Source organism: Rhinichthys klamathensis, unplaced genomic scaffold (assembly GCF_029890125.1).
Source record: "Rhinichthys klamathensis goyatoka isolate OS25496 unplaced genomic scaffold, OSU_Roscu_1.1 h1tg000369l_1, whole genome shotgun sequence".
Taxonomy (NCBI): Eukaryota; Metazoa; Chordata; class Actinopteri; order Cypriniformes; family Leuciscidae; genus Rhinichthys; species Rhinichthys klamathensis.
Window position 1 is genome coordinate 1879448 of NW_026606877.1, and position 24655 is coordinate 1904102.

The window sequence follows — 24655 nt, forward strand, 5'->3', positions numbered from 1 at the left end:
GGTTTAAATATTTTGAATGTTCCGATCCCAATCTGATTTCTGACCTGTAATGCTGCTTGAATCATAATCATCTACTGTTTGTTCGTTGGCCAGAGGAGAACTGGCCCCCCTACTGAGCCTGGTTTCTCCCAAGGTTTTTTTATCCATTCTGTCACCTGATGGAGATTGAGTTCCTTGCCACACAAGGAATATTCTTATAGACTGATCATTTTCCAATACCAGGTGGTAAAATTGGCAAAGAACATACAATTTTGACATTCACACCTGTATTACTGTAATTGATGTTCAGGCTATGTTTACACGGAAACGATCTGAAGAGAAAACGCAAAAGTGGCGTTGCGTTATCACTTTTTATTCTGCGTTTAGACGAGCGTTATGGTTGGGAAATCCGCGTGCATATGGTGACGCAAAAGTGTGTGAAATTCGATGTAGTGTGCACTCCAGGCGTCTAGGTGGCAATGTGAAGCACTGCCACACAACAACACCAATATCTTAATATTTTGTACAACTGCTGAAAAGACTCTTGTATGTTTTTCAGAGCTGCTAGGGCAACTTGAAGGTCCGACGTATGGAAATAATCTGACATGTTGGTTGTTATTTTCCCATTTCTGGCGCATGCCTGTGACGTAAACGCGTATGCGACGAGAGCCACCGTGAGCAGATTTGCGTTTTTACCGTTTAGACGGGAATGCGACGGTGGAGCGTTTTTAAGATTTCCACTCTGGAGAGTGGTTTCACTTTTTTGCGTTTTTGAGCCCCCAAAACGCCGTTGCCGTGTAAACGAAAGGCACATCCGATAAAAATGTTTTACGTTTTCACCCGGAATCGTTCTCGTGTAAACAGGGCCTTAGCTTTCCCTGCTTTATATAAAAAATATGAAAGTGCTAAAATGTGTGTGTACTGCTAGATTCTCTTAAAAACAATTATATCATCCCAAATTGTGTTGCATTGAGTCATACAAACTTGACAACATACAAACACCATAATCAAATTATGTGTGCAACTAATCCTAAATTTTGTCTGCAGATCCCAAGCAATGCATAATAATAAATCAAAAGACCAAGACATGGTCAAACATCAATCTAAGAAAACTATGGCTTTGGATGCCCACAGACGGACTTATTATAGTGCACATGTGAAGAGGCAAATGGAGAGTTGCAGGTAAAGGGTATGTGTGTCTAAAGAGTCAGTGTGACAGAAACATTGACAGCTGGCACTTTTGGTCATGAATGGTGGGTAATGTTTATTTTAAAGTGAGAGCACCTTTCTCCTGCGCTACAAGACAAGGTGACATTGAAGCAGCAGAACAGATGATTCTCCCCTTCTCTAGATTAAGCCTGACCCCACATTCTCAACTTTAACCTCATAAAATGAACCTGGCTACTCATTAGTAACAGTAACATCTGCACCAGGTAAGATGACCCCATCATAATGACAGACACGCACACAAATAAAAGAAATAATGTGCTGCCACCGTGGAATGGGGGACCATAGTAGTTCTTCAAAGCAAAAAGTCCAGCATCTCAGACAACATTACAGCTCAAATGAAGAGGCTATCAATCATCCAAACTCACTCCACCATTAGAATATCTTAGTGACTTTTAGCACATAGAGAAAGTGCTTTTGGTCACTTCCAAGTCCAAGTGTGAACAATGAACAAAAGAAAATAAACAAATGTTTATATTCTTGGAAGCTGGGTCATGATTCTGGTGCTTACATTAATTGTGGGAGGAACATGTCGGTAGAAGGGTCATGTTATGTCATCTAAACGCAATAAGCTCTCAGTGACTTAATCTCTTTTCAGGTTTTGGTCAAGTGACCAATTATGAAAATTTATGAATTTGAACAAAAACCATTGCCATAGCCAGGGCTGTGAATGTGTTCACACCATACTGGTCATTTTGGGTTCTGAACAGTTCTGAAAAGAAAACTTTTTAGTGTGAAGTGTGAAGAACATTTTAATAATTTAAAGAACCCATTTTCCACTAAAAATGACCTTTTGTGTAATGCAAAGTTTCTATTAATGTTAAAGGTTTTTCATGGAACCATATGCAAATAGAGAACCTTTATCATTAGTTAATTGTCAGTATTACTCCTTTCAAACATCGAAAACATCTCTACAAGCTACAATGATTCAGCTCTGCCCCTTTGGTGTAAATGCTCTCAAGCCTCTGTATGTGAACAGTTTTCACTAATGGGATGTTTCCTCCCACTTTTGCTTACAGCCAGTTTTAAACCAAAGTGTATGATTTTGGTCAAATTGCCACTTACGTTAAAGGCACTAAAAGAGTAATAGACGTTGTTCCAAGGCCAGTATCATATGAATAATGTCACTATACCTACTTTTATCCTGCAACACTCAGCATCTAGTTCTTGCTTAATTTTAGAGGGTTCCATTACAGGCTTAGCAATCTTTGGATTATTATTAAAAGCGAACATAGTTCTAAAAAATTTGCATAACCTTAAAAGGTTAGTTCACCCAAAAATGGAAATTCTTTCATCATTTACTCACCATCATGTCCTTCCAAACCTGTATGACTTTATATTTAAGAAATGTTGGTGCAATGAAAGTCAATGAGGTCTAAATGCGTTTAAAAATATATTATTTTGCTCCACAAGTTTGAGACAATGAGGATGAGTAAATAATGACAGAATTTAGATTTTGGGTGAACTATCCCTTGAAGCAGATTTCAATATATGAGAGCAGAACAAATGCCAGTTTGATCAGAAAGATATATTGGAACGAGAGCTTCTAGTTCAGTTTCAATATGAGAAGTTGCAATACTCCATTGAACTTAGGCAAATGTATATAAATATTAAAATAGCTTAGAACAGTATTAAAATGAGTAAACAATACGGTATACATTGAGGAAGAAAAGCACGATGCCCCTGCTTTTGCTCATTTAAAAAATATTCACATCAGCTCATGGAAAATATTCAATAAACCAGAGACTACCATACATGGGTGATAAAACAGTCAATAAACTCTGATGTTTCCATGTTAAAACTCTAGCAGATGCCGAATCCAGAGCGAGAGGTCAACCGAGGGCTCGTCCTGCGAGAGTGATTTATGAAGGTGAGAACACTGGTCAGGTTAAACATCATGTCAGTCACTAATTCAAGGTGTTTCTCTGATGAACAGCTGCTTAATGATACAGAACACGGTCACCACACATGAGCAGCTAGTCAATGGTGTAATTAACTCACATTCTCAACATGTTCCACTCAATGTAAAGATGTCATTTGACAAAGGGGAACTTAAGAGAAAGCCATTCGGAAGCTTCGCTAATGATTTCAATTTTATCAGTCTAAACTATAAGTTCTAACACAGGACATTTTCATTTTCTATTTCTTTTTTGCTAGTTTAGATGTCCCTATGTATGATTGGCATTTTGAAGCTAACACTTTGCTTTTACTTACAGTGGATTTTTTTTTTTTTTTCTCAAGTGTAATGTCACAGAAATGGTGTTTAGGTGCAGTTTATCTATCTAAAACCATTTAAAATTCATACACAAAAAACATTGAAATGGTGGTCCCTGCAAATACTATGACAAGTAAGGTCATAGATAAAAACTCTGAAATCCACTCACGTTCTTTATCTAAATAAGTAATAATAATTTCTAAAAACCTGTGGTTGCATTTGAATGAAAATAAATTAAATATCAGATGTAATGTAATGTTCCTAATGATAATAATAGTATCAAAATTATAATATTTTGCTGTGAAGGTAATAATGATAAAACGGATCTGTTGGCCTCCACAAGCATAACAAAATAAGAACTCAAGTTTGTTTTAGAATTATTGATCAATGGCATAATAGCATCTTGAATCCTTTTATATGATTGTCAGTTGCTTCAACATGTTTCACATATGGTACAACAGGACATCATTGAAAATGAGGAGATAAACGATTCTGATCTGGCAGCAACTCAAGGTCACTGTCGCCATTCCAAAACATAATGATATATAACATTCTTTTCAATCTGGTGTGCATGAAAATATTGTATCTAAATGATTTATAAGCCAAAGTGGCTTACCATTGGGGAAACTGAAAGAAATTATCCCGTGACGGAAAGCTGAGAGAAATTAACCCAATGACGAAACTGTGGGTGGGGTTTAAACCATTTAGGCTTGCATAAATGCATTAATCTGAACATGATGCTCTTTTCTCCTCTTTATTTTTCTGTAGATTATCAATCTAAGGGTATATGAATGATATGATTATATATTTACTTTAATCACTTTTGAATATTGCAAATGGAAGTTGGCCAGTAGACAAGTGAAAATCCAAGTAAATTTTTTCATGGCATAGTTTTGACGCAAAACTCAAGGATTGGATAAACCCTTTGTTGCTCTCTTTCACTAATAAAAATGTTTCCTCCACATTTTGTTTACTATAAATTAAAGCATATAATTTTGGATGATCATCAGGCCTTCAACTATAACTTGGTAAAAAGCTGTTGATGGATGGATGGATGGATGGATGGATGGACGGACGGACGGACGGACGTCCGTCCATCCATCCATCCATCCATCAACAGCTTTTTACCAAGTTATAGTTGAAGGCCTGATGATCATTCAAAATTATATGCTTTAATTTGAGTTTGACTACTGTAAACTATGATATTTTTGATGTCATTCAATTTCATTCATTCAATGTCATTCAATTTCCTCTCACCTAATTTCCTATCTGCTCTCTACACTTCTTTATTTTAAAAAAAAAAGTGACAAAAAAAGTGTGCTGCAGTGATCGAATGCTTAATCTGCCACTTCAGTTACTTTTACAAACAATTTTTGAGCTTTTCAAGAAAACACAGTTGGAACAATAACGGTTGCCTGCATGACTGTGCACACATTCCAGTAAATCAATGAGAAAACTTATTATGTGGTTTACTTCAAATGAATAGGAAATGCTGACTCACTGTCTGACAAAGTAGTCTGCGGAATCTCATGTAGGCATCAAATTAAACTTCCTCCATAAATAAAAAAAAAAAAAAAAAAAAAAAAAAAAAACAGAACACACACACACACGTTTGATATTTACATTGGATAAACTATTCCGTGATGGCCTCTGATGAACTTCTAAAAATTAGCCAGTCAAACGCAATAAAAATAGAATGAGTGCAGCTGAGGACAGAGGTCTGACATGTCTCCGGAATATCAGATAAAGCACTATCGCATCCAGATCAATGCAGACTTGTGTCCTTTAGAAGAGTCCAGATATGCTAGAGAGATTCTTGAAACCAGGTCATTCACTAGGACAGTTAGGTTATGTAGTAGACAGCATCACTAATTTAGCAAAACAACTCTCCCATATACTCATTCATTCAGAAATTCAACTAATTCAGCATCACTATTTAGACTTCTAATTTTCACCATGTGGACAAAAATAAGGATCAACCATCTTGCATATTGCATTTGCTATAACCTAGTATTCGCATAACAATATGTTAAAAACCACAAACCATTTTTTTCTAATTTAAGTACCACTCACATTGTTTTCAAAAAAACGTTTAAACTACACTAAATACTGTTCCATTTCCAACATGGGATTAATTAACTACCTAAAACATATATTAACTCGAGGCTGACTATTTTACCAATTTCAAAAGTGACACTAGAAAGCCAAATATGTAATTTTTGTATGCAAAGTATCATTATTTCATATAACTATTTAAATGTAAAATGTACACAACATTACATACAGTAAATATTACTGTTTTACTGTATTTTGATCAAATAAATGCAGCCTTGGTGCATGAGCAAAAGAGACTTTTAAAAAAATATATATAACAAAACATACTCCAAACCTTCGAATGGTAATGATGGTTTTCTGAAAGGGATGCTTTTGTCTAGAATTATAGCAGAAAGGTTTGTCGGTAGTAAAATCATTGACTGCAGTTCTTGTTCAAACTCACCAGTGAAGCTGAAGGTGGCAATAACAAATCCATGACGTTCTGAATCTTATCGTGAGAATGCAGAGCATGTGTCTGATAACCTCTGCTTCCTCATATACAGTGGAGACCCTGCTGTGTTGACAGGCAATACACATCGCAGGACAGATGAGGAGCCACTGTCCTGTCTGCAGCTACACCTGTCAGACGAGCCATTTGACCCTTCCGTTCTGGCACATTCCAGCATGAAGGCCCAACCACTGACCTTAATGGTAATACAGTTTATCAAGTCTTATGTAGACACGTTCCACGTGTAGTAGAGATGTCACTTGAGCTATCATGCAGAAGATCAAATATGAGCTAGGGACAAGGTAAAGATGAACAGATGGGTATCTGTCAATTTTTCCTCTTCTTGTAGTTCAACCACAGCAGGAAAAATCCTGCTGCAGTTTTATAAACAAAGAGAGATCAAGAACAACATCATCTGTTACACCACCACCAAATCCCACCTCACCTCTTCAAAGAGCAAAGCTGCATGAAATCGCATGTGATTTCCTACGGAAAATGGCTCTTATAGAAACAAACATAAGAGTAATAATCTAAACATTCATCACATGGCACAGGGTCCTCATCAAGGCAACTAATGTTCAAACAGGGTCCAGGGACATGTTCCTCCAGAAGACTTTTTTGCCAAAACATCATCAAAGTGTTGAGCTCTGGTGACTTTGGAAGCAATATGTTTAAATTTTCTTTGAGTACTGTTATTAGCATTAATGTAACTATGGTCTACATTTTACTAGAGTAGTTTTCTTATCTGCTACTAACTGTTACCTAAACATATTTTTTAAGTTAATGTTCAACCCATCACTGATCACCAGATTTTTTACTTCCTAATAAACTTTAATCAAAATGAAATAACTTACCTTGCCATCTGACTTCACTTAGGCAGCACAAGCTACTGGATAATGTTAACCAAGAACGAGGTAGATGTTATCGAATGTTTATGTTTCAGTTTGGTATATAACATCTACTTTCCACGATTCAATCTGATGGATAAAACCCCAGTAAAAAACATTTCTTGCTGAATTGGCGCATTCCAAATGGGCATCAGATAAACGACAACTAATAAGTAAAGTGAATTAAGTCAAGCAGACATTAGTTGCATTTCTGCAAAGCATTAATTCCTCATCAAATGAACCAATTCACTGTTAACTTAACTCAGCAAGAGACCAAATAGTGAGGTTATGAACTCTGGCCAGCAGAGGCCTGAGGGCCAAAGAATCCTTGTCCTTTCAAATAGCAAGCTGTAGGGTATGCATAATTTAATACAACGGTACTGAGGGAAAATAAAACATGAAAAAGAACAGGTCTACTTCATTTTGTGCCCAATGTGAAGTCAGTATGAAGTTGTATGTTTTTCGCATATACGGATATCACAACTCTGCTTAAAAATGATATGATCAATAATTATGACAACATGTTTTTACATTGCTTTAACTCATCAAAAGAAGTAAGCAATTTTCAACTTTTTTATAAATAATACAAGATTCAACTCATTTTTTGAGTAATTTTAATGTAATTTAAGTTGAAATGACTTAAACATCCAAGTTGATTGTACTTAAAAAATGTAAGGCATCAACACATCTTTACTGTCAATGTCCTGCTTGTTTATAATGTAGAATTGCAACTATTTTAAAACATTCAAATAAATACCTTTGAACTATTCTTTTTCAGTTCATTCAAAAGTTATAAAAACTACACTGTAAAACAAATTAACGAGCTATTTCTACCTGAATTGCTGTAACCCAATTTATGCATGTGTATTCTGATATACAGATATAATATATAATAAAAACATTTATCTGTAACACTGTTTCAATAGTCCACTTTAGATATTCTACTAAGTAACTTTGCAAATGCATGTCAACTAGTCTTTAGAGTATTAGTAGACTGTCTGCTTAACATCTGCTAACAATTTATGGTGATGGTCTCCCAACAGACATTTTACTGAAATAGCTACATGTAAACGTATTCTACTAACCCTAACCTATAACACTCTACTAATACTCTAAAGAGAGTTATTTGACATGCAGTTGTAAAGTTACTTTAATTTGGTTGTCCACTTTAGACATACTAAATATAAGTGTAACCAATTAAACCCATATGAAATACACTGTTAGGCAAACAAATACAATATTTTTAGATTAAATAAGAGGAAAAATCTAGGCCATGGCTCATCTATTTCTGTGCACTAATGTTGAAAAACATTTAACGCAATCTGCCTAAAACCAACACAAATTGAGTTAACTGCAAACAATTGTCTCACTGGAGACTAAGCACTTTGCTAGTTTTGTCAGAATTAATTGGTAACTTTATTCAGACTACATCTAAGGATGTTCGTAACTCACTGACCCATCATGTTAACAGATGTAGCTACTGACATAAAATTAACGAGAGCATCTTCTGGGTCACTGGCCCATAGCCTGAAGAGGAAGGCTCTGAATGTTCTCTTTGAAGCCTAAACATTTTGTTCAAATCTGCCCTACTGCGGCAAGGGCTCCAGGGTAGAGGTTCTGCTAACAAGCTTTTCCCACACAGCCTGAAAGCCCACTCACACTGATAAACCCTAAGTCAGCCATGTCCGGCAGCTCTGTTTCGAAGAGGAGGAATAGAGCACAGAGACCTTCAAAGCAATCTGCCTAGAAATGGTCAACGCAGACGCTCCCAAGTTGATTCAATGACACAGCAAATATTTTACATTCTCTCCAAGCATTTGATACTGTTAAAAAACAGTGCCTGACAGTGCTTATAAACAGAGCAAGTGAATGATAACGAATAGAACATCATAAATAATTTTCTCTTATGAACACATGGAGGCGTGATGCAAAGATTCCACCCAATCTTTATCCCTGAAATTCAAAAAATGAATTATGATTAATCAAAAAAGTGATTCATCATCACCATTTCTGTAAACGAGAGCTATATCCGTGTTTCCATTCTATCACTTAAGAGGCTCTAGCCAGCTGGAGCAAGAACTGCCGGCAGCAGGTGGATCAAAGGGATTTCTGTCATTGTGGCATTTTCCTCTTCATCTCAACTTCCACGGGAACCATAGCAATAATACAGCTGCTTTACTTCGCAAATTTTCAGCCTTACAGAATCAGTCAGGAAAATATCCATTGCACGGTTGTCTGTTTCCAGGTTGAAAATTATATTTATGCAAAATGGAAATCGAAGTTGTATCCACTAGGAAAGTCTTTGTTTTTTTATTAAATGTAAAAAATTGCGGTAACACTTTATTTCGATAGTCCACTTTAGACACTCTACTAACTATAAGTAACTTAGCAACTACAAGTCAACTTGTTCTTCTAACCCGAACCCTAACACCTAACCATAACCTACCAGCCTACTGACAGTCTACTACAGTCTACTAATACTCTAATGACAGTTAGTTGACATGTTGTTGAAAAGTTACTTATAGTTAGTAGAATGTCTAAAGTGACTATCGAAATAAAGTGTAACCAAAATTGCTTGCAGATTATAATGCACAGACAAATCATTCTGGGAGATCTGGGTGAATTATTCAGTCCCACCTTTAGGTGAAATATTGACTTTTTTCATCAATGAATTTATTCTAGGAGATGTATGTTTTGCATGCACTTTAGAAAAAGTTATTTACATCTTGGTGTTTTCATCCTTTCTGAATTTTTTAAGCAATATTCCAAAATGGTATTGTGATGGTAATGATATTAGTGATATTACACTAATAGTGTATATTAGTGCTAAAGACGCTTGTACCTTGTTGTCCTCGAAGTTCCTTTTGAATTCTATATATCTTGTGTCAGTAGTTTCAGGAAATTTCGATTTTATGCAGATGTGATAAGAAAAAGTAGATACTTCAATGTAGAGGTGTCCAAACCTGCTCCTGGAGGGCCACTGTCCTCAGAGATTAGCTCCAAAATGCTTCAACACACCTGCCTGGATGTTTGTAGTATGCCTAGTAAGGGTGCTTTCACACCTGCCTCATTTAGTTCGGTTGAATCGCACTAGAGTTCGTTTTCCCCCTTGGTGCGGTTCGTTTGGGCAGGTGTGAAAGCAGCAATCGCACTCGGGTGCGCACCAAAAGCAGACCAAACAAGCATACGCTTTCAAACGAACTCTCGAGCGGTTCGTTTGTGGTGAGAGCGTGATCCGACCTCGAACAGACCCAACTGCACGTTTTTGGACTAAACCGGCTGCCGTAGTCAAACAAAACTATTATTTAGATTGTGAATAGCGCTCCCTTTAAGCCATGACTGACTTACCGCGTTCTACACTCTCATTAAAACTCTCATCATAAACACTGAAGTTGTCCGCACTGCACAGTGAATCTCTTATTTATATCGCGTCTAGACTTTGTTGTTTATGAGGGGATTTGCGAAAGGATAAAGCTTTTGCTGATTCTGAACATACATTGTGAGCGAATTCTCCCCATGTCAGCCGGATTTTGCTCCTCTTTGTTTACATCCAGGAGTTCTGTTGGAATTTTCCCGCAGTTATAGAAATATGTTCAAGACACATCTGGCCAACGAGTGATGTGGATGTTGTCACATGACTATATTTTGGTTGGTTTCATCAACTCATTAACTCATCAACTGATTCGGACCAGAGCAATCAGTGTGGTGTGAAAACGAACCAAAACCCCAGAAAAATGCTACAGTATAATTTTTCGCCCTTGGTCCGGACCAAATGAACCGAACTACAGATGTGAAAGCACCCTAAGACCTTGATTAGCTGCTTCAGGAGTGTGTATTTGGGAATGAAGCTAAACTCTGCAGGACAGTGGCCCTCCAGGAGCAGGATTGGACACCTCTGCCTTTATGTGCCACAACAGAAACTGGAAACTTGGAGTAGGGAAAATATTTTCTTACCTATGTTGTCTAAATATCCTCCAAGAAAATATTGGCAGATAATCTCTATCAAAATAAACTAGACATACTTGTTTTATAAATGTTGACTGGCAAAAGTATTATAACCATGCAAAATACCTTCAACAAAGAAAGCTGTAATACTTTCAGAAGAAAGTTGCAGCATATTTTGTGTATATATTTAAATAGACTGCAATAGTCACATAAACACAAAAGACTCATTGAAGCTTAAGCACAAGGACGATCTTGCTTGCACAGCAGTAAATAAATAGCCTTAAGCAATGTGGTATGACATGGTGGGAAGGAAAGCAATAAACTTGGAAACGGTGATTAATTTATGCAATAAAATACGTTTATTACTTCCTTTTAGTGCATATTCATTCAAAGATTATATGAATACTCAACATCCAGTATAAAAGGAATAGTCAAGACAGTTAAGACTGGTTAACAGATAAACTGTTTCAAATGTGCCACATGCACGGCATGTTTTGCCTTGGCACACACTGGTCAGCAAGATCACAGCTCATGTTAACCATAATAAACCCAGGACGAGCTCACCATGACATCCCTGACCCAGCTCTCAATGTGTCCATCTCCTCTTTTCAGTACAATAGTGTGGTCTTTGCTTGTTTCTTCTGCCATCTCAATGGAAAGTGAGCTCTTTCTTGGCACACATAAACATCCTGTTCTTATATCCTATGAGAATACAAAGCAGGGTTCAAAGGTTAGGCCGGTAGGTCATGCCACACACATAAAGGTTGTTGGCAAAAAACATACAGCATATCGTTGCTCCAAGCATTGACTCTGAATAATGTGCATAACATCATCACAATCTCATGTGTCGCCATCTTGGAAGTATATAGAATAGAGAATAGCCTATTCTATAATATATATATATATATATAGTCACAATTTAGTTTGGCAAACATATTCTCTATTAACTACGACTTTTGACTTTTTGAATTGTATGCTAGTTGTTGTAGTGGTTATATTTAGGTATTGGGCAGGATTAAGGGATGTACTGTAGAATATCATAATGCAGAATAATGCATTAACGTGCTTTATAAATACCAATGTGACTCATTGAACAGCCAATAGGTAATATTAATGCATGACCCATTTCAGGGGTGGGCAAAATTACGATTTAAAATCAGTCAGATGTAGAAGCGTATCTTCATATATACAGGTAAAAATTGGTTTGATGTCCTTCAGAAAAGATCAAGCATTATTTAGAGCGGTCAAAATATTTAGTTTAGCTGTTTGATTTAGCCAGTTATTATTGCATTAATACTCTTGAGACAGAGACAGTTAGAGGTACTTTATCCCTTGCATTAAAACAGAAAGAATCCATAAACACAGAGAAACTGCTTTCTGCAAACTCATAACTGATAAATATGCATTCTTCTAGTGTTTATTTACAATTTGCTGGCTAAAAAATTATACGCATCACTTAGTGAAGTATGTTTTTGCCAAATTCAGCAGGCCAAAATGCTAAGCATTTGTATATGCTTTTTAACTGCACAGTTTCTAGATTAAGAGGCCAGTTAGAGACTAAAACTACATGAAAAATAAAGTTGACCTATGTGCCATGATTTAAGTGCCTTTTATGCTAAGTTTGACCAATGTTTAAAAATGTTATATGTGACAACTAGGATCCGATACTATCCAGCAGTACAAACAATGTATGCAGAAATGTGCCCTGCTTGAGTTTTATAAATAAGACCCAATGTTAGAATTCGTAAATCTACCATGAGGTTATGGCTTCCCCCAGGACCAGTATTGAAGCATTATTTTATTACTAAATCACGTGAAGATTTATTTAGATGAAGATCAATGAGCTAAATCACAATGAAGACTCTTTTAGATGATGTGTTGTTGATCATGCAGACCAAATTGCTCCTTTATGAAGAGGGCCAAAGTTTACAAACATTTTACAACACAAAGTTGTGAATTAGTCTTCAAAGACCATATTTATTGTGTTTGTAGTTTCTACCGCTGGCTCCCAGCAAAATAAACATATCCTTTTTGTTTGTTGACTTTGATACAAACTGCCAATCGGGGTTGTTTTTGAGGTCAAAGAGTCGAGATCCAAAGAAATTCCCATGATTCCAAACCTTGTGCTTTAATCTGATTATACTGCCTATTCTCTGTGCTGTGCTTTAGCTTGTTTTAATGGTAAAATTGTGTTGGGTAAGTCATAGTGTGAAACTGCATTTAACAGCACGTCCTTTGGATGATAGAGACAGAGGGAGAGCTTTCTAAAGTGTAGAAATGTGCTTGTTAGGCCAAGTTCTTATATATATATAAAGATATTTTCAGTAACTGTTAAATAATGCTCAAAATAATTAATTGGTTTGAGTAGGGTAAACTTAAATTAAACAAATTAATTCGGTCAAATTAAATGAGTATATAAAACTTTTTCTTTCGCAAAACGGACACATTTTAAGTCATCTGAATTGTTTCATTGTTTTGAGTTTTATGAACTTGTTTCTTTTAATTTAGACAAACTTAAAGGGGTCCTATAATGCCCTGTTCACAAGATGTCTCTGATGTCCTCAGAGTGTTTATGTGAAGTTTTAGCTCAAAATACCCTTTTATTTCTGTAAAATAAAATATCTCCCTTTGCTTTGAACTTTTTTTATATATATATATATATATATATATATTATTTTTTTTAAGCTTTTCACATTTTTACAGAACAACCCCCCACCCCATGCCAGCATACAAGTAACAATAAAATAAAATAAATAAATAAAAAAATAATAATAAAAAAACAATAATGATAAATGCCTATATACACATCTGTATAAGTACAAATACACACATAAACATACGATGCCCATACCTACATATGTACATACAGATACACATTGCAGATCTCTAGATACACATACATTAAAAGTAAAATGTTTAAAATAAAATGCCAATACCAATGATTACCCAATTATGGAAATAAAGTGAGTTATTGTACCCTGCAAGACGCTATATAATCTACAGTACCACACTTCTTAGAACATATGTCCAACATGTTAAATTCCATGATCCCCTTCCAGAAATTCTATAAAGGACTTCCAAATCTGCAAAAATTTCTTCGGTTTACCAGCAATTTCGTATCTGATTTTTTCCATATGTAACACACTGCTAACCTCTGCAATCCACGTCTCAAATTTAGGTACACACTCTTTGTTCCACATCAACAAAATTGCTTTCTTCACTATTGTCATCCCATATTGTATAGTCTGGATTTGATTAAGGTTATAGGTCACTAAAGAAGAGGCCCAGCCTAATATTGCAACATTGGGATCATGAGGAAAATCAGTCTTAAGTATCTTTGAGTAAAAACAAAAGACCTCAGACCAGAATTTACATATTTTTGGGCAGAACCAGAATAAATGAGTATAATGTACCCTTATTGGACTTGCACTTAATACACAAAGGTGAGACAGAGGGATATATAGAATGTAATTTTGTACGAGAGTAGTGCAATCTATGCACCACTTTGTATTGTATCAGCTGAAAATTAGAACTGATGGAGCAAGACCTAATACCCCGAAGGGCCTCGGCCCAGGAGTCTTCCGAAATATCTATACCCAAGTCTTTTTCCCAGGACATCTTTAAATACTGTGAAGTAGGAACTCTGGATTCATTTAAGTATTCAACAAATTTGGAAACCAAACCCTTCATATCAAGTTCAAAGGTCATACAGTGATAAAGATGCTCAGGGGGTTTATAGGTTTCAAAGTTAGGTATATTACTTTTAACGTAGCTTCGTACTTGTAAATACCTAAAAAAATTAGAGGGGGGTAGTCCAAACTTTTGCCTAAGCTGGGCGAAGGAAGCAAATACATTGTTAATGTATAAATCGCCTATTAATATAATTCCTTTTTCTTTCCACGATAAGAAAGTTTGATCTGTCTGCGAGGGAGGGAATGCGTGATTATAGGCTATAGGAGTAAGAGAGCACGTTTGAGGAAGTTTAAAGAGCTTTCTAAGCTGATACCACACCTTGAGAGAATTTACAACGATGGGGTTACATTTCTTAAATGTTCTAATAGGTTTATTTTCTGCAAAGAGTAACGCAGGGAGGGAGGAATCCTGAATATCCCGCTCAATAACAAGCCATGCAGGAATGGTGGTAGTAGTCAATACTTCGGGATATGCATTACACCAATACATTAAGGCCCTTAGGTTGGCTGCCCAATAATAGTGTTGAAAACAGGGAAGGCCTAAACCTCCTATATCTTTCGTTTTACAGATATGAGCTTTAGATATACGATGGGCTTTATACCCCCAAATAAATGGCATGATCACAGAGTCAAGTGTCTTAAAGAATGACTGGGTTAGAAAGATTGGTACATTTTGAAACAAATAGAGAAACCTGGGTAAGGTAACCATTTTGATTGCGTTAACACGACCAATCATTGTTAAAGGAAGTACTCACCAAGTCTCTACATCACTCTTCAGTTTGTCTATCATAACTTTATAATTTGTATCATATAACCGTTTGAAATGTCTAGGGACAGTGATACCAAGATATTTTAATTCAGTTACAGACCTAAAGGGGAGATTATTAACAAAAACTGGGTCCATGTCATCGTATAATGGCATAAATTCACTTTTCTGCCAGTTAACAGTATATCCAGAAAGGGTACCAAACTCCCTGATTAGATCGAACAAGAAAGGCAGAGATCTCCTTTGCTTTGAACTTTGAGCGTCGTAACCTTGCAGATGTTGTTTGTGCTCAAACAGCAACATTACACACTAACTAAAGTTAAAAAATTTAAATCATAATCAACCACCACTTTAAATTTAACCGAAACTGGACTGGGATTTCTATTTCCCAGCATTTCACACTCAAAGCTGCAAGATTAATGTTATGTGAGCTTTATTGAGGGCAGCCATGGCCTAATGGTTAGAGAGTCAGACTGGTAACCCAAAGGTTGGAAGTTCGATTCTCAATAACAGCAGGAAATGACTGATGTGCACCCTTGAGCAAGGGACCTAACCCCCAATTGCTCCCCAGGCACCACAGGAAAATGGATGCTCTCTGCTCCGAGTGTGTGTTCACTTTTCACTGCTCCTAATGTGTGTGCACTAACTTGGATGGGTTAAATGCAGAGGACAAATTCCGAGTACATACTTGGCCTTCACGTCACTTTCTGTAGTACTGAACCTTCCTATCTCCTCCCTGGCCTCTCGACAACACACTACATGACACTTTCACTATTCAAGTGGGAGATTTAGCAGTGTTTAATGTTTAGCTATGCTAATTTATTATTTAGCCATTTGTTTATTAAGGTATTACCATCAGGGTGACAAGTGGGGCATAAGCTTGGTTTGAGAACAGATATGGTGAATGTTCTATATTGTCTTACTCATTCAGCAATTGCTATGCTATACTATACTAATGTTGACAAAGCTTTGTGTTACCAATTGGCAAGTTAGCATTCACTTAATTAGCTAGTTAAAGCTAGCCAAATTTCCACTTCTAAAAATATTTAAGTTTACATGATCATTTTAAGTTAAATGTATAATTAGCTAACTAAAATACTTCAAGTTGAGAGTAATTAAAATGTATGAGTACAAAGTAAAAATCTGCAAGTTTTGCTTCCTTAAACTTTAAATTTCTTAAGTTAAAAAATATTTTATGTAACTGATTACCTCAATTTGTTTTACCTCAAACTTATTTGGGTTTACAGTTAAAAATACACTACCATTTAAAAGTTTGTTGTCAGTAAGATATTTTATTAAACGTAGTACTTTTGGGTAAGTATGCATTAAATTGATCAAAAGTGACAACAGCAATGATCTTTATAATGTTACAAAAGATTTCTAATAATGCTGTTCTTTTAAACTTTATTTATCAAAAATCCTGAAAAAAAGTGTCACGGTTTAAATTATATTTTAAATTATATATATTTTTATATTTTAATAAATTACATTTTAAAAACAATTAAACTAGAAAACAATTATTTTGAATTGTAGTAATATTTCACAGCATTACTGCATTTGTCGGATCAAATTGAATGTTTAACATCATCAATAAAAAAATCAAATAAATAATTAGAAATTATAGCCTGTGAATTTATGGACTTGATGAATGGATTTTGGAATAATAGAAGTTAAACATATAGATATACTTTTCTTGCTGAAATTTTTATTTCAGCAAACTCATACTCTAACCAGTGACACATGTTTGCATTTCCTCCTGCTTCCTTCAGAACCTGAGGGGGGTAATTACCCGACAGAGAGGCAGACTTCTTATGCACTCTCCTGTGGGAAATAACTTAACAGAAAATGAGAAAAGTAAAAATTATAAAAGGCAGGTTAGAGGTTAAACGAGCCAACTGCGCATAATGCAACTTTCTGTGGCATAAAACAAAAACACTGAAGATAATGTTAATGCACTTATGATTGTACCTACTGACCCACACCCTCTCAGTCTTTTTAGTGGTTAGCTGTGCAAGGCATAAACAAACAAAGCTGTTTGCAGTTTTCAGTCCCAAATATTTGTATCAACTCTGGAGACATAAGCGTACACTAAAACATATTCTTGTGTAATGATTGACTCGTCACTCACTCGTGTGTAGATTATCAAACACAGCAAGTCTTTGATATTGAAACATTTTAACTTTGATAGGGATACATTAGCAAAAAGTTGCATAATTAACTTTTCCCAATAATTATGCAAAATCAGAAAACATATGTCATCTAAAAGAAAGCCGAGACAAAGACAAACAAGCACCATAATTACACAAAGTCTGCCTAATGGTAATACTTTTGTTTGAACCAAGTGTTCACTCATTTGGTTTAATGAACTAACAATTGTTTCCAGTGTAGGGATGTATGCATATATGCTATGTATATGTGTGTGTGATATTTCAACGCATTCTCATCCTTTGGCGTCATAATAGGTGACGCCATATGACATTTCGTCTAAATCTTACGCACATGGCATCCTTTAGCGTCAATATAACACGCACTGTTATGGGTAGGTTTAGGTCTGGGGTAGGGTACGGTTATGACGCCTTGGGATCTGCGTCTCATATTCACGCTAAACGATGCTATGTGCGTTGGATTTAGACGAGCGTCACCTGTATGACGCCTTGGGTTCTGCGTCTCATATTGATGCTAAAGGATGCCATGTGCGTAAGATTTCAACGAAATGTCCAAAGCGTCACATGTATGACGCCAAAGGATGAGAACGGGCTGGATATTTTTAATATAAAATATTTTGTATGCATGTTGTTGTCACAGTCTGTCTTGTCTCCGCCTCTTCACTACACTTCCCAGCATCCCTCATGTTTTCGCACCTGCCTGTCATCATCGTTGTCACCTGTGTCTTGTTTATTATCGTCATCTGTGTCACCTGTTTTAGTTCATCAGTGTTTGTATTTAGTTCCTTCAGTTCAGTCAGTCTGTAGTTAGTTGTGTTTAGCGTGTGTTATCCTGCCTGAAGTTTCTTTGTAAGTAAAAGTACTTGCATTGGAGCTCTTGCCTTTTCGTCTTCTTCTGCCTGCACCACGCTGTGACATAACTACAGACCGCCCTAAGATGGACGATGGGGTAAAAATTATCGTCCTGGGGTGCGTTTCCCGAAAGCATCGTTAGCCAACTATGGTCGCAAGTTCCGTCGTTACCAATAGAGTTCAATGGGATTTGCGACCAACTTGCGACCATAGTTGGCTAACGATGCTTTCGGGAAACGCACCCCTGGCTGAGAAAAGCCAACACTTCCTTTCGTTCGTCAAGGGGTTTGTCCGCATTGCCATCCATAGCACCCTTGACGACGAGAGGTTGTGTACCTTATTCCAGCTCGGGGCCACCTTTCACCACCGGATCGCCCTTCCAGACACCACCGGACTCAGCTGGAGGGAGAGCCCTCATCGCTGGTCCCGTCCAGTCCAGAGCTTCACGTCACGCCTGCCGAGACAGACCTTCACGTCCCGTCTGCCCAGCCAGAGACTGTTCACGTCCCGTCTGCCCAGCCAGAGACTGTTCACGTCCCTGTCCCAGAGGCCTGTTTTGACTGGGCTGGGCTGGTATCCGGGGCCCCAGTGCAGGTTGTTGCTGTGGGCCCCCTTAAAATCACGTTCCCGAGGTTGTTTCTCCTCCGGTTGAAATTGCATTCGAAAGAAGGCCATCTGGGTTGAAATCGTCACCACCTTTCGCCCTGCTAGCGACGGCCCTGGTGACCAGAGCAGGTGACCTTCTTCCATTCCTCAAAGGTCCAGTTCTGATGCTCACGTGCCCATTGTAGGCTCTTTCAACAGTGGACAGGGATCATCATAAGGCCTCTGATTCATCTACACAGCCACATATGCAGCAGAGTCCAATGCATTGTGTGTTGTGACACATTCCTACCATAATCATTATTGCAATTGTGTGTGACTTGTGCCACAGTAGACCTTATGTTGGCTCGGACCAGACAGGATAGCATTTGTTGCCCTCGTGCAGCCTTCGGTGCCCAACACCCTGTCGTAGGTTTGTGGTTTGTTCCTCCTCGGTCCAATGTTGGTATATTATCACCCCTGCTTGACCCACAAGCCTTGTCGTTTCAGAGATACTCTGACCAAGTCGTCTTGCCATAACAACTTGGTCCTTGTCAAAGTTGCTCAGATCTTTATTCCTGCCCAGTTCTCCTGCATCCAACACGTTGATTCCAAGAGCTCATTGTTTGTTTACCATCTAAGGGTACGTTTACACGAAAACGATATGCTTAAAACAGAGACGTTTTTCCTTTGATTTTTCCGCGTACAGACGACGCCATTGTCAAAACGATCCCCATTCACACGGATCCGTGAAAAGGAAAAAAAAAAATATTGTATAATGTATTCTGCAGCCAGGCCATTGTCGTGTAAACGAACGGCCAAAACGCATAAAAAGTTTTATAATATACCCAGACCATATATGTGGCTTTCTTCGAAGATGATCAATGATATTTGCTTCACCTGTGACTGGTATGTTTTAGTTCATCAATTGACCAATCATTTCTCTCACCCTCATAGTATTTATTCAATCCAATAATGTGCCTATTGTGTCATAGAAATTTAATTTCATCATTCATAACAGACAGCATGAATTAAAAAGCAACATAGCTTTAAATTTAATTTTAGGATGGTCATAAACAAGCAAGAATATTTAATTAAAATAATGTACTTCATGCGCAATATGTGGTAATACAAGCAAATAAAAGTGTCAGATAGAAAAAATAAACCCAGGACATCAGATTCTGTGGTTGTAGTTGTTTCAAAACACAGTGGTATAATGCCTTTCTCCGAAACAGACATGACAAAATTTCTTAAGCTCTTTAAAATGACAAATGGTTGACATGCATATGACATGCACATGATTGATTGTTTACTGCTGTCCTGTTTCAGTGTAGCCGTTAAATTGGGGATGAAAGACTTTTGTTCTACAGACGTCTGGTATCCAACACATTCACATCACTTTGCATTTCCTTGCTCCTCTAGTATAAGGAAATTATTGAGCAAAAACAACCATAAGATCTATTTTCCCATTGGATTTAGCCAATTATTTATTTTTACTCACTGTCTGGAGTCTGAGAAAGGCTGAATTAGTCATGATGATGAAACCTGGATTCACTCAAAAGGCCCCTACATCTGATATTGACTAGATAAGACTGAAGTTTGCCCGAAGTTCACACACATCAGATGGGCTTTCCACAATGAGCCACGGTGAATCAGAAGTGGTGTAAAAAGGGAAGACTGAAGATTTATTTGAACGATAACGACTGTATCTCAGTTGTTTGTTGTTTTTTATCTGAAACTACAGTAAGATATACTTTCCCCACATGTATTTGCTACAAATTGAATTATTTTAAAATCTACTTTAAAAACTGTATCCCTGAACTGTAAATTAGCGTCAAATAGAATGCTGCTATTGTAACACCTACATGTATAGGCCTATTAGAAATCATCAGTTTAAATTTTGAGTTACACTTTACAATAAGATCCCAATAGGTAGTTAATTAATAGGCTTTTTTAATAAAAATACAACTACTATTTATTGTTAGTTCATGTTAGCTCAGGTAGCTCAGGTTAAATAAAGGGATAGTTCACCCAACAATTACAATTTTGTCATCATTTTTCTCGCCTTCATGTTGTTCCAAACCTGTAAGTTTCTTTCTTCTATTGAACACAAAAGCAAATATTTTAAAGAATGCCTGTAACCAGACAGTTGAGTTGACAGCACCCTTTGACTTCCATAGTAGAAAAAAATACTATGGAAGTCAATTGGACCCATCAACTTTCTGGTTACCAAGATTCTTTAAAATATCTTCTTTTGTGTTTAAAAGAAGAAAGAAACTCATACAGGTTTGGAACGACATGAAGGTGAGTAAATGATGATTTTTGGATGAACTATCACTTTAACAGATACAACTTCTGATTTTTAAAATGTTTTAGTAAATACTGAAAGTAACATTAGCTAAGATTTATAAATGCTTTGAACATATTTTTCATTGTTACAGTCATATAGTCAAGTAGGTTACACACTCGAGGCCTAACACTCAAGTTACTGTGGGATCTGTTTGTAGATGTAAAAATTGTACAAAGGACTTTTTTTCCCCAGAAATGCGTTATTTAAGAGGCAAAGCTATAGCCTACACTTAAGTTCATCAGTTCTGTTCAATTAGGACCTAGCAGTTGTAAGAAAAGTATTTTGATTTTAACAGAATTTAAAACAAAAGTAGGGATTATAATCATCTTCAGTCATAACCAGAGCAAGAGGAATGAATATGAATAAATTGCGCTGTAGCGCAATCTAGTGGCCATCGTCGGTAACTCTACAGGTTTTAGGACTGCGACAGGTTTTGTTCAAATGTTTTATATCCTCCTGAGACCCAGATTTAAAAAAATATATATTTAGTTTTTTTTTTCATGTCATTACATTGTTTAGAGCGTAAAAACAAATTATTTCGAGCATAAAAACAATATATATATATATATATATATATATATATTTTTTTTTTTTTTTTTTTTTTTTAAATACATTTTTTGAAAAGGACTTAAAAAATAAAAGACATGACATTTTGTCTATGGATATTTATTTATTTTCATTCACCAATCTTTTTTTTTTTTACTAAACTTTGTATAAAGATGATTCTCAACTATATTATAAAAAGTATGTATTGATATACCATTTTAGTTTTTTGCAATGTAGTCCCATACAATTTATCTCTCTACATTGTATTTAATTTGAATATTAATGTGTTCTTGGGAGCAACATGTAATTAAAAAAAGAAGTGTAATAATGGGAGTAATAATTGGCAACATTTTCACAATAATATGTAATATTTCATAGGAATATTGATACATCATTTCTTTCCTTATTCACTTGTTGTGTCTCCCAAAATGCCCTGATAAACATGCTTTGAGTCCTGGTGTCCTCTACAGAGGTCATGTATGAAATCAATGCCCTGTTTTGTAACAAAAAGTCATATTTTGATAAGAAACTCGATAACATTTTCCTGAGATGTTGATTTATGACAAATAATTTGAAAATTAGTCATATTTAATTGATAATTACAAAATATTATCATATTTCCATAAGAGTCACTAAATTAATGTCAGTCATTTTTAAAGACCAATGGGCTAAGGAGTTGTTCTTGTCATGGTGAACCTCTAAACATTTGTTATCTTTGAAAAACTCTGTATGTGCTCTTTATATCCTTCCAGACTTAAAACTGTGTCATGTATGATGTCAGAGAAATTCACTAAAATATAATATCCACTACAGTGGACAAAAGTCTATTCCTGGGTCCCAGAAAGATATGACACACATAAATGGACTGAATCAGAAACACTGAAAGAAGCACTGTTGTGTCAAATCATAAACCTGATCTCAGAGATTATCTCAATCATTCTGAGGGTTATAAAATGTAAACTAAACATTTAGGGCCGGTTTCCCGTACGGGGATTAAGCCTAGTCATAGACTAAATGTCATTTTAAACCTGGATTTATTGAAGTAGCTTTCTCACACATGGATTACAATAGTCTCAGACTTGCACTAGTCTAGACTTAAACAATCGGATTTCTAGAAGTAGGATTAGACCTAATTCAGATCTAAATGAAGTCTTAAATTAAACCTGGTCAGAAGCAGGTTTAACCTCAGATTAAAAACTTCTTGCCTCAAGGCTCACGTTCACAGTTGCAGCACTTCTCATAAAAGAGCCTTGAGTGATACATAAATGATTGGCATAGACAGGTAAAATAAATTCAGGAAATTATTTATTTAAAGGTGCATTGTGCAACTTTTTATGTTAAAAATACCTGTTTTTCTATCCTATACATGCTTAAAGAACTGCCTGATGGGCTGAATGAGCCCTTCTCTGCGCACTGAGATTGCCTCTATAATCCTGTACAGTAAAATATATAAGAGGGATTCGGGCTCGAATTTGCGACTGGGCGTGACGTCATGCGCGTTCACGCTCACCAGGCTGTGTCTCGCAGGTTTGTGTATTCGCCGGCGCCGCCATTCTTAGCATCAGCGAAGACAACTCGTGCGTCAAAGGTAGAAGATGGATTCAAAGAGACCGGCTTGTAGTCCATTCCAAACCCCAACGCAAACTCCACGTAAAGTAAAGAAAAGAAACATTTTGTCTAGTGCCACCAAAAGGTCCAAATTGGAGTCAGAGAGGCGTCGGAGTAAGACGAGAGTCAACCTCGGGAAGGCATTCAACAAATGGAGAGATCTCCGGTCTGCTCTTGGTCTCAAACGGGATCCTCAGTTGGCTTTTTCCTTGATAAAACGGTAAGATATTGCCCAGTCTCTAATGTTTGATACGGCCAATCTATGTATGACAACAAATGATGATGCGTAAAATGTGTAATGCTTTAGCGTAAGCTAGATACATGTACAATCAGAATGGGTTTTACTACCATTGTTAGTGAACAGTTTCATAAACTAGGAATTGTGTTCGGAAGAATAGTACAACATGAAACATAAAACATATCCAATAAAAATATGCGTGTGGTCCATGAGTGTGCACAACTCTGGTTGCAGTTTCGCTTGTCGCCAGAGGGGGCGTAGTTCTGCAAAAACTCAGTGACTTGCGTTTTGCACCTTTAACTGAGATTTTGTTCCAATGACACTGCTGCTGCTTCATGTCTCTCTCTCTTTCATAGACAACTCAAGATGAAGAATTTTCATTTTGACTTATGTTCTTCTTTTAAATATTGTAATTTACGTTCATGGAACTCTATGGCAAGTTTCTCATGAATGGTCATTCTTTTCCCTCTTGACCTGCTGCCTGGATTAGAGACTGCTGGATGCTGACTAATGCTACTACAGGAGACTGGATGCTGCTGCATGTTGGTGCTGGCTGCTGCTGGATTCATTTGAGCATCTTGACTGTTCCCTGTGCCCCCCAAGTCCTGTGTCAAGATCAGGTCATCTTTGTATGGAAAAAAATGTAGCATTACATTTGACTTTAACAAAAGTCATTAAAAAGGTCATTACCTAATTTTTGTTACAAGACATGACTTGCATTTAATTATGTTGGATGGGATAGCACGTTACTGTAAATGAGACGTGTCCTATAAAATGAGTCTTTGAAAGACTCCTCACCTGAACTGTCCAAATGGTCATCATCTGGAATACCTTCCAGGGGTTGCTGACTTTCAATAATCCCAGCCAACAAGTCCCCTAACTCTTCTGTGTCTGGTGGAACTGGGAGTCCCCCACCTGTCTTGAAACGCTCTTGATGCGTAGCAGCAGTTGGTTTTTTTTTTTTCAGGTTTATTTTTATGTTTTTCCACAGGACCTTTACAAGATAATCTATTCTCTGAAGTAGGAGTTCTATATAATATTGTTTTCTTTTTACATTTTAT